Here is a 10,873-nt window from a genome sequence, read left to right as displayed (position 1 = left end):
GACCAGTGCACATTGGTTCATATTTTCAAACAGCTGGCAAAAACCCCTTTTCCAAACTTATTTTTTAGTTGAAAAACAAAATCAAACATTCATCTAATATAATAGTTGAGAATACATACGAAAAGTTAAAAATAAACATGTTTTTCTACATGTTCAGACGTTAAATAGCTGACCTAAATTTTTGATTAAAAACTTAACTAATCAATTTTCATCGAAACCCGTGAAAAATATGGGTTTCAACATATTTTTTTTCTGATCTCATATAGATTCAAAAGCAGCATTTTTGTTAGAATTTTGCCCTATGACAACCAAAAAATAGTGACTACGCCCAAAAAAGAGTCTTCAACCCTAAATCATGTTCCAAAACACTTGTAATGGCTATAAATAGTGAAATATTAAGAATGCGTAATTTATGCCATGGTTGCAGCATGCCCCAGTTGAGCATGTTGTATGAAAGCCGGCATTCACTACCAGTCTTCTAAGATCATCCTTCTGCTCCAAGATTCAAATAAGCATGCTTTGAATTCAGCTCAATGAGCGGAATCGTTTTGAATCCTGAATTTTTCAATCTCAGCGTGCGGGATTTGTGCCAGGATTCAATCTCAGGATTGAATCATTAAAGCGCACTGGAGATTGATTGAATACAAGAATACAGCACCCTCCCCGAATGAAATAGTACAAAATGTTCCTCGTGTCCAATATGAATATTCGACGTTTCTATGGGGATTGGGAAGCACCGAGCCTATGGAACGAGAAGCGCAGTAGTAAGGATAGCAATAAAATTATATCGGTCATCTGAAACGCCCAAGAGTTGTATCAAACCACCCTACTAGTTGGCTCTACTGAAGGTCATTACCAGCCTTGGTTAAGTGTAATATTTGACCATCACAGCACTATGATTAGTAAATTAACCTTCCAGTCGTCGCGCGGTTTGCCACCGTCAGAATCACCACGCTGTTGTTGTGAACGAAAAGCGAGGTTTTTTCAACAGTGTTGTACAAAATACAACAGCGCGACGACTGAAGTGTTAAGTCGTGGTCTTGTGGATGTCAATTCTAAAATTCTGATACCATTTTATTCATATTCTCTGATTAAAAGCAAGCGGTCCCATCTAAATGGGAAGTCATTTCAGTACATATGTTTAGGTCAGAAAGCTGTCAGAAATTGACGATAGACTCATCCCAAACGTCCTGTCTGACAGGAATTTTCAGTTAACATTGCCAGAAATATCAATGCTGGCTCGATTCATTTCACCATCAAACAATTGATCAAGGATTGAATCCTGGGATTCAATCCTCCCATACACATGGCATGATTCATTGCATGCCTGGATTTGAACCAAAAATGCGCGCGAAACAAATCTTGCTCTGGTGATTTTAAATCTCAGCAGCTCTTGGAAAGGGATTTTTTGAAGACTGTTCACTACTATTATTTCGAACGCATTTTTTGTCACAAATTCAACAATAAAACAAAATTTAAAGAGATGACATGTAGTTTTTTCAACAATAAATTGCTTGTTTGTGTGTAATCAATATGTTTGAGCAGAAATTGAAACTTTTGATTACACTTAAAATTTCTTTTATCTAAAATATTACGAAAAACCCTTTTTTGGACCCGTTTGCCTGTAACTCAAAATTCAAAGCGATGACATATAGTTTTTTTTAACATGAAATTGATTTTGAAAGTCAAGTGAACATGTAAGAGTAAAAAAATCTGATAACACTCAAAATTTATTTTACCCAGAACACCACACAAGAAACATAATTCCTGAGATTTTTTGTCTGTAAATCAAAACTGAAGGGTATGGTATGTAGTTTTTTCGGCATGAATCTACTTGTAGATGTCAACTAAACATGTTTGAGCAGAAATTGAAATTTTTGACTACACTCAAAATTTCTTTTATCTAAAATATTACAAAAGTCCTATTTTTGGATCCCTTTGCCTCGAAATTCAAAGCGATGCCATACAGTCGCCTCTCTACATCTCTATAGGATACTACCTGAAGAATTCTGGAAAACCTGGAATTCTCAGAGAATTTTATTCAACTTGGAAAAAACCTGGAATTCTCAGGGAATTTTGGTCTCACTCAGGGAAATATTTTTGCTGCGCCGCTTAAAAATGCTACTTGAACGATTCAGTTCATTAATAAACTTGGACGTTTTCCGTGAAATGCTTTCAAATAATCCACCATATATTTATCATAAAGTACTAAAATCATTGATTATCCGTAATTCAAAAAAAAAATGTCTTGCAGGTTATGAATCTGCATGATATAAATTTTCAAAGGTAGCAGTAACATTACACAGCTTATCAAAGATAACATTACTAGACTCGACTAGTACATAAAACTGAAGACGGCCTTACAGTTGAGGTCGAAATACGCGTATCTGTCAAAGGATACAAACTCTAGTGAAATTAAATGGTATAGTACTAAATTCGGTTTTTTCATCTACCGTTTTCCAATGCATTTCTGGAATAAAAAACCCTTGGAATCTTCTAAAGTTTATTTAAGGTTCCACACCAGTTAACACCACTGCAAATTTTCCAGAAATTACTCTGATCATTCTCACACAAACTTCTTTGGGAATTCCTTCCGATGTTATTCAAGAAATTAGAATTCAGAAGATTCTACGGGTTAAGCTGTTTCATTGATTTTTTTTTTCAATAGCTTAACAATTGATCTGGGAAATCTTCTAAAACTTCCTCAAGTGTCCAGAAGTTCTTTCAGGGATCCTTGTACATCAAGAGTTATGTACTTTAAACCTTACACAAGTTTCATCAGTGTTTACTTTAGGTTTTCTTCTGGGACATTACTTGTCCAGATTTTTCGTTGAGACTGAAAGCCGCTAAGAAAATCCCCGGTGCAACTCATAACCGTCGAAAGCATCCAGATATCAAGGCTGGTAGCGAGTCACTTTTTAGTGACTTGGTCACTTTTTTTAAGCCAGTCACTTTAAAGTCTCTTTTTTGAAGCCATTTCAACTAAAGTCACTTTTTTGGTCAAAAAGTCACTTTTTTCAACTATTTTGAGCTAAATTTTAGGCCTTTTTTAATTAGGCTAAGTTTTAAGTTAGGTCATCACCAGAACAACTTCATATCAGTTTCAAAACATTGTTTCATGCTCTTTTTAATGTATTCGAATTCTCGCAGCAGAATCTCAATAGATTCATGGTTGGTTCATTGTTTTCTTGTGAAAAAAGTCGATCTTTCATAGAGTTCCATGTAATTTGTAATAGTATCTAAGTTATTCTTAATAGATGTTTATCTTCTATTATCGAACACTACATTTTCAAATATGTATCCTAATTATTCTCGTTGTCTTCCAAATTCGTTTTATTAACCAAACCATCCTGGTATCGCTGTGTGCGTTTGAAATGCAAATATCAAATACGGAAACACCGAACGCGGTTAGATTTTAAAACAAGGAATGCGAAGGCAACGATATATGTAACATAGTTGCTAAGTATCCTTTGGTTACTTTGTGTTACAGCACCTAAAACGTATACTTCTTAGAACAGACTTTATTTGCAAACCAAACCTTCAAAAATGGTCAATAGATCTTAGCTAAAAAAAGATCTTGGCTAAAAAACAACGTAAAAATCTTGTTATCTAAAAAACGACGTTTCATGACCATACGATGCATAACGAAACATTGTTTAACACGAAAACAAAATTTGGCTTTGGTTTCAGTGTACTTTCTTTTTTATTATGCATGTTTTTAAGCATTCATTTAGGAATGTATTTTATCAACTGTTTCTAAACATAAATTTTTGCAGAACCTCTTTCGAAGTTGTTTGAGAATGATACCAAAACATATATTCATGGGAAAATAAATAAAAATGTTAATACAGAAATGCTTCAAAGAATTTATCGTTTTCATTGAATCATTCATGAAATCATGCATGCTTTCTTCGAAGAAATGTGGGGTGTCAAATCCCCTTCTCGGCTTTTTTAATCACTTCGACATAAGGTTTTTTTAAAGCCACAATGTTTATATTTGACAATAATAATAATGCGTGGAATTAAATTATTCTTTATTCTCTAGTATATAGTGTAGAACTAGCCCTCGTGCGTTAAAATACACTCTAATAAAGATTTAAAAAAAAAAAAAAAAATTCTCTAGTATATTACAATTCGACCGACTATAATCCCCAATGTCAAGTGCATCATAAATATTTGAAGCTTAGTGCAAATAGCGCTAATTTAACAGCATAACTCAGAAGAATATCCTATCAAGCCTATCATCGCTAAATGCCCATTCGGTCAAACGTACCTCCCATTTTCTTACTGATGGAAAATTTCAATATCACTCAGGCTTATGTCAACCATTTGTTTTCTCTTAGTCGGCGTTTGAAGGACGCGTCTACGATACATTGGTTTTAAGCAGTATTTCAATCATATTCGATCTTATATCATCATTTTTAACTTGAAATGACCATTATTACATTTTATGTTAGCTTGATCTAGTTACACAAAAAATTGACCTTATTAGGTACACGCGTTGAAGTAGAGTCTAATAAAGCTAAATAGAAAGTATTCTTCTGTGAATATAACATTTCACGGAACTTCATCTATACGCTTATAATTTTTCTAGTCTGAATCTTAAACTATTATTGACTTAAAGTCATGGAAAAGTTTTCGGATCTACACCGTTTACAATGAATGATGTAATTTTTCTTGGGAGTTCGAATCAATATGTGAAATGACAAAAATTTTAATTTCACAAATGTTCCAAATTCTTATAAAATTTTACAAAATGAAATAGGGGAACTTACGTATTCTCGGCAGCCTAAGCCGATGCTGTGCTTCTTTTGTAATTTACTCGGACATCAGCAGACAAATTCCGCGTTTGTCTGTTTACATTTATGCGTCGCTCAATCCTCTATCGATTCACACAGACAGACTTGTCAAAATGCTTTTGGAAACGTTTTTACAACGTTGCGAACATCTCTTGTCAGTGTGACTATTGTCGGCAGCCTCATTCTGTTCGGCAACTTTCCCATAAGAACGTTTTAAATTTGGTTGCCGATAATAGTCGCATGGTGCCGAAGCCGTAAGTCTCCCTACTTGGGTGATATAAAAGACACAATATTTTGGAAAGATTGAAATTTCGCTAAAAAATATTATTTCCGTAAATGTTAATTTTTCTGTTCGAAAGAATTGTAGCCAATACATATCTTGAAATTTTAGGAGTACCGTAAAGTGCCCTAATTCAGCGCATTGAGTAATTCCGCGCATTTCATACAACATTTTTTATATGTGGAAATACACATTGATACTTCAGGAACCTTTAACGCCATTTGATGCTACTTTGATTTAGAATAAGTTTGAATCATGTATAAAAGAAAATGAAGCAGTTTTTTGCGGCGTAAAAAAATAATCAGTGGAGGCCCGTTTAAGTAGAGGTCATTTTTTTTCTATTTCCTTAGCGTCCGTGCTAAGACTGTAGGACACAAACAAACGTGATTTCTTTATTGAACATGTTTTATTTTTCATGCAATATTCTATGGAACTACTTGCTGCAGATATGTTTCTTGATGCTGCTATGAAATTGTATCAAACATTAGCATAATTATTGAGATTTATCCCAAAAAAGTATTGCGCGGAATTAGGGCACGTCATTAGTCCCTAATTCCGTGCACTGCTATTCACAGAACAACAAACAAGTAAAACATGCTATATTCGTCTTCACAGCTGAATATTTATCTGAGGAAGTATTTTCATGCATAAATACGTTTCACAAACAACCGGAATATCGGGAAAGCCCACTTACAGGAAAACTAGCGGCCGTTCAGAAACCACGTGGTCATTCATGGTGGGAGGAACAGTTTGTTCAAAACCCAGGCTCATAAACATTTGTTATTGTATGAACAGTGCAGAATACAGATATACAGACTTAAATTATTTTACAGCAATCCGTGAATTTCACCGTAATCTCAACAGCTGAAAAGTTCGGTGAAATAAATCAAAGGAGTAGGGTAACGGTCGTATTTTGGACCCCTTAAGGAAGTGATTTTAGTTTTGTGTCCCAATTAATTAATTGCACAGCGTTGTGAGGGGCACTTCGGAATACTCGTACAATCACGCAGGTCACGGATTTAACAATATATCTCAATAGTTTATTCCTCTACTCACCACCACTCGATATACGTGATCTAACCACTTCACGGTCTTAACCATTCTCCCCCGTCATCACTTCTTCTTTACTTCCCCGCCCAAAGAGTAACACATCTTCTTCTCGTTGGTACGACGTCAGCCCTCCAGTGATGCCAGACCCTACAACCCCCCTTGGTTTTATTTAAACATTGTTAATGTGGAATATAATCCGAAAACTTAACCGGTTCCTTTCGAACTCGTTTTGAACCCGACGTCTGGTCTTCTGAAGCAACTGGTACAATGTGGCTTTGTTGAGGTTGTAACTCTTCATGATGTAACGTACAAGCCTCCGCGATGTCGTCTGGAGCATTTTGTTGCTGTTCTTCTGGTTCAATTCTCTTAAGGTCTGCTATGTTCCGTCTATAATCTTTTCCGTCTGATGTCGAACGCACCGTTGTGTCAGCCCCACTTTTGCGAACAACAACAAACTCTTCTGGTGCAAATGTAGAGCTCAGCTTATTCTCTTTACGCATTCGCTTCACCAAAACTCGATCACCAACTTCAATCATACTTGAACGGGCACGACGCTTTGAGTCAGCTGCAATTCTCCCCTTTTCCTTCTGGAATCTATCTTTGTCTCGAACAGCTTCATCAGTATGAGAACTGTGAGGGAGTTGTGGAAGCTTTGTGCGAATTCTTCGACCAAACAACAATTCCGAGGGAGATCGACCTGTAGTAGGATGGGGTGTTGCGTGGTACGACAAAATGTATTGACACAGTACACTCCTCCAGTCCTGGCCTAGTTCTTGTGCAATTCTTAACCGCTTCAGGATGGAACGATTTTGCCTTTCAACCTCCCCATTTTGTTGAGGCCAATAAGGAATGGTGTTGACAGCTCGGATGCCAAATTCCTCGCAGAAATTTTTGAACTCTTCACAGCCGGCATTAAACTGTGGACCGTTATCAGCCCGAATTGTGATTGGTACACCATAGCGACAGAAAATCTTTCCTAACTCCTCAATTGTTAGTTTTGCAGTGATTTTATGCATTTCACAAATTTCAACATACCGGCTGTAGTAATCTACAACGACCAGTAACGTTTCGCCATTTGGAAGTGGTCCAAGAAAATCGATCGCTATGTCTTCCCAAGGACCGTTCGGCAACTCTTTTCGAATCATGGGTTGAGGTGGATCAGGAGTTGAAACTAAAAGACATCCTCGGCACTTCTTCACAAAAGATTCTATCGCCATATCCATCTTCGGCCACCACACAGCAGCGCGTAGATGCGATTTCATCGTTCGCATCCCCAAATGTCCTTCGTGGGCGATCTTTATTACCCTCTCACGTAGCGAATTAGGAATGACTATTCGATCAGTCCGTAGCAGAACGTCTCCAAATCGACACAGTTCACTGGCTATCACTCGAAAAGAAAGCGGCAATTCTGCAATATTTCCTTTATCAATCATGTCTAGTACTTCCTGAATTTTAGAGTCTTCTAACGATGCTGCAACGATTTCGTCCCATCTTAAAGCAACAGACGTTGCCGATGATAAGACAACTTGTTTAACAAACATTTCCTCTCTTTGATCAAATGGTACTGGAGCTACGGTACTCAATCGGGAAAGAACATCTGACAAATTCCTTTCACCTGGTATATGGCATACTAGATAATCAAATGCTTGTAGCCGAAGAACCCACCGTTCTATTCTTGCGCATGGGCGTGATCTTTCCGTGAACAAATAAACCAATGCTTTACAGTCTGTTAGGATATCGAACTGGCGGCCATACAAATAAACCTGAAAACGCTCCACACTCCAAACGATGCCTAAGGCCTCCTTCTCCGTTTGGCAGTACCGTCTCTCGGTGTCGGTAAGCGACTTCGATGCACAGGTAACAACTCGGCTATTACCTGATGGGTCAGTTTGAATCAATATTGCACCTAATCCCGTAGGACTTGCATCTGCCATAACTGTAGTTCGGTGTTCTTTGTTGAAAAACCCAAGCCTTAAAACATCGGTCATCGCAGCCTTAATGCTATCAAACGATTTCTGATGTAAACCAGTCCATTCAAACTTAGAATCTTTTTTTGTTAACATTCGAAGTGGTTCATCCAGTGTAGCCAAATTAGGTATAAACTTGTTTAGATAGTTGGCTAAACCCAAAAAACTTCGAACCTCTCCTTCATTTTCCGGCTGTCGGAATGACTGGACTGCGACCACTTTGTCATTTGCTGGAACAATTCCATCAGGAGAAATTTGATGTCCCAGAAAGTCCACTTTGGTTACCCCAAATACGCATTTTTCCCAATTTAGTTCGACTCTGCGTTCCTCAAATCGTTTCAGCACCTGACAACATGATACATCAAACAAAAGTCTTTATTATCTTGAAAATGTCAAATTATGTGTTACAAAAAAAAAACCAAAATGTTTCAATTCACTTCTCAAATCAAACAAATCAAAGCCTACAGTTTTAACATACCTTTTCCAGCCGCTCATCATGTTCCTCTCGCGTGCTACCTTCGATGATCACGTCATCCAGGTACCATGAAGTTCCCTCGCAGCCCGCCAGTATCTGGTCCATCACCTTCTGGAATAGCTCGGGTGCGGTAACTAGACCGAAGGGAAGTCGTTTAAAACGAAACAATCCCTTATTCGTAATGAACACGGTAACGTCACGTGACTCTGGTGCAAGTTCAACCTGTAGAAAGGCATCCTTCACATCTAGCTTACTCCAATACCTTCCTTTGCCTAGTCTAGCTAGGTACTCATCTACGACTGGCATTGGATGTCTTTCACGTAGAACCGCTTCGTTGACACGACGTAGATCCAGGCAGATTCTTGGTTCCCCATTGTTCTTACCGACGACAACAAGGGGCGAAACCCAAGAAGCAGGCCCTTGCTTCTCTTCGATGATGTCCTTGATAAGCAGTTGCTCTAGCTTTCGGTTTACTGCATCTTCTAATGGTATTGGAACCCGCCGAATGGGCTGGAACACTGGCTTGATACTCGGATCCATATGAATCTGAACTTGGACATCTTTAATCTTAGAAAACGGTTTTGTTTCGCTCGTGATTGGATAGACATCCAAACCGACTTTCAGGATGCCCAACTCTTTAGAGGTTTTGTCTCCAAGTAAGGATCGTTGACCACCTTTAACGACGTAAAATTCTGCTGCAACCGAACAATTCCCAGCTTTGACATCAGCAACGAAAGTGCCTAAGATAGGTAGCGGCAACTCACTTGCGTAACCTTTTAGGATACGAGAACTACCCTTGGTACTCTGGCGAACATTGACATTATCGTGCTTCAACTTTTCCCAAACGGTATCCGGAATTAGATTGGCGTCAGAACCAGAATCAACCAGAAGATCTAATTTTATTCCACCAACTTCACACGTCAGAACGTTGGTATCATTGCCGGAATAAAACGCGTAGTATGTTTTACCAGATTGCTGTTCCACAGGGAGTTCAGGAGTAGATGCTTCCTCTTCTACGACATTGATGCGATCTCTATCACCTGCTGACCTAACTACAGACTTCTTTCTTGAATTTCGCAACCGGCAACAAGACTCAAAATGACCAGTCACTTTACATCCGTGGCACACGATGTTACGTGCCGGACACCTTCGATCGGTAGAGATGTGGTCACGGCGGCCACAGTTGTAGCACCGGTAGATTTTCTGACTAAACTTGTTATCCCGTGGATCGCTGAACTTCTTCGAATCGCGTCGTGCACCTCGTTGTGCAAACTGCATCTTGTTTCGATCTTCGGTATACCCAGCGGAGATTTTGTAGACTTGTTGTCCGCCAGCAATTTCTTTCGACTTCCCGTTGAGATCTTTCACTTGAATGTCAATGGATTCCAACGCTACTCCCAGAGCTTCAATCTCGCTAAGTGAACGATCCTGCTGCAGGATTCGGCGCCGTAATTCCATAGACGCACAGCCTTCAATTACCGCATCCGCGAGGAATATCTCTGTCAGAACGTCTTTGATCTCATTCGAATACTTATCAAACCCACAGTCCGAAGCCTGTTGGCGTAATCTCAGCATAAAATCAGCAAATCTTTCTCCCTCCTTTTGCTTCATTTGTTTTAGCTTATGGCGCTCTAGGCAATCTTGCCGACACGGTTGGAAAAAATCATCTAATGCGTTGATAGCCACATCGTACCATTGTTTCTCCAATGACACGAGTGGGAAACTTTCACGATTTGGAAGATTCTGGAAGATTCGCTGAAGCTGTGGACCACCCAAATGCAAAAGCTTGGCTCTCTTTTTCCTTTAGTCCACAATATCGTATGCTTCGAAGTAGCATTCCAACGCACCTTTCCAGATCCTCCACTCATTGTACAAACGATGTTTTTCGATGTCATCACATCGAAACTGCTGTACAGGTCGGCTATCATCCACCTGTAACAAATCCATCCAACAAAACCCCAATCAGACACATTGTATATGCACGTAAATAAATCTTTCCAAACCATATAATTTTATGCATCAAAACAAACTTTCAATTTTAATTCCATCATCTTTTTATTTGTTTTCTAATTTCAAACCCTGATAGACATCATTTTTCATTTTGTGTTCGGTTCGCATTCCATAATACATGCCCGTGGTTGGTTTATCCGACCACCTCCTGTACGACTACAGGTACTGAACAAAACCAACCCGTGATCAATGCGTTGACCACCTCCTATAGCAACAACTATAAGTACTTACATATTTGATCCCGTGATTAACATAATCACCTCCTCTAGCAACAACTAGTGGTCCTTCCTGA

The sequence above is a fragment of the Aedes aegypti genome, unplaced genomic scaffold (assembly GCF_002204515.2).
Source record: "Aedes aegypti strain LVP_AGWG unplaced genomic scaffold, AaegL5.0 Primary Assembly AGWG_AaegL5_hic_scaff_915_PBJ_arrow, whole genome shotgun sequence".
Taxonomy (NCBI): Eukaryota; Metazoa; Arthropoda; class Insecta; order Diptera; family Culicidae; genus Aedes; species Aedes aegypti.
The sequence above is the reverse complement of the archived record's forward strand: the minus strand, read 5'-3'. Positions refer to the sequence as shown.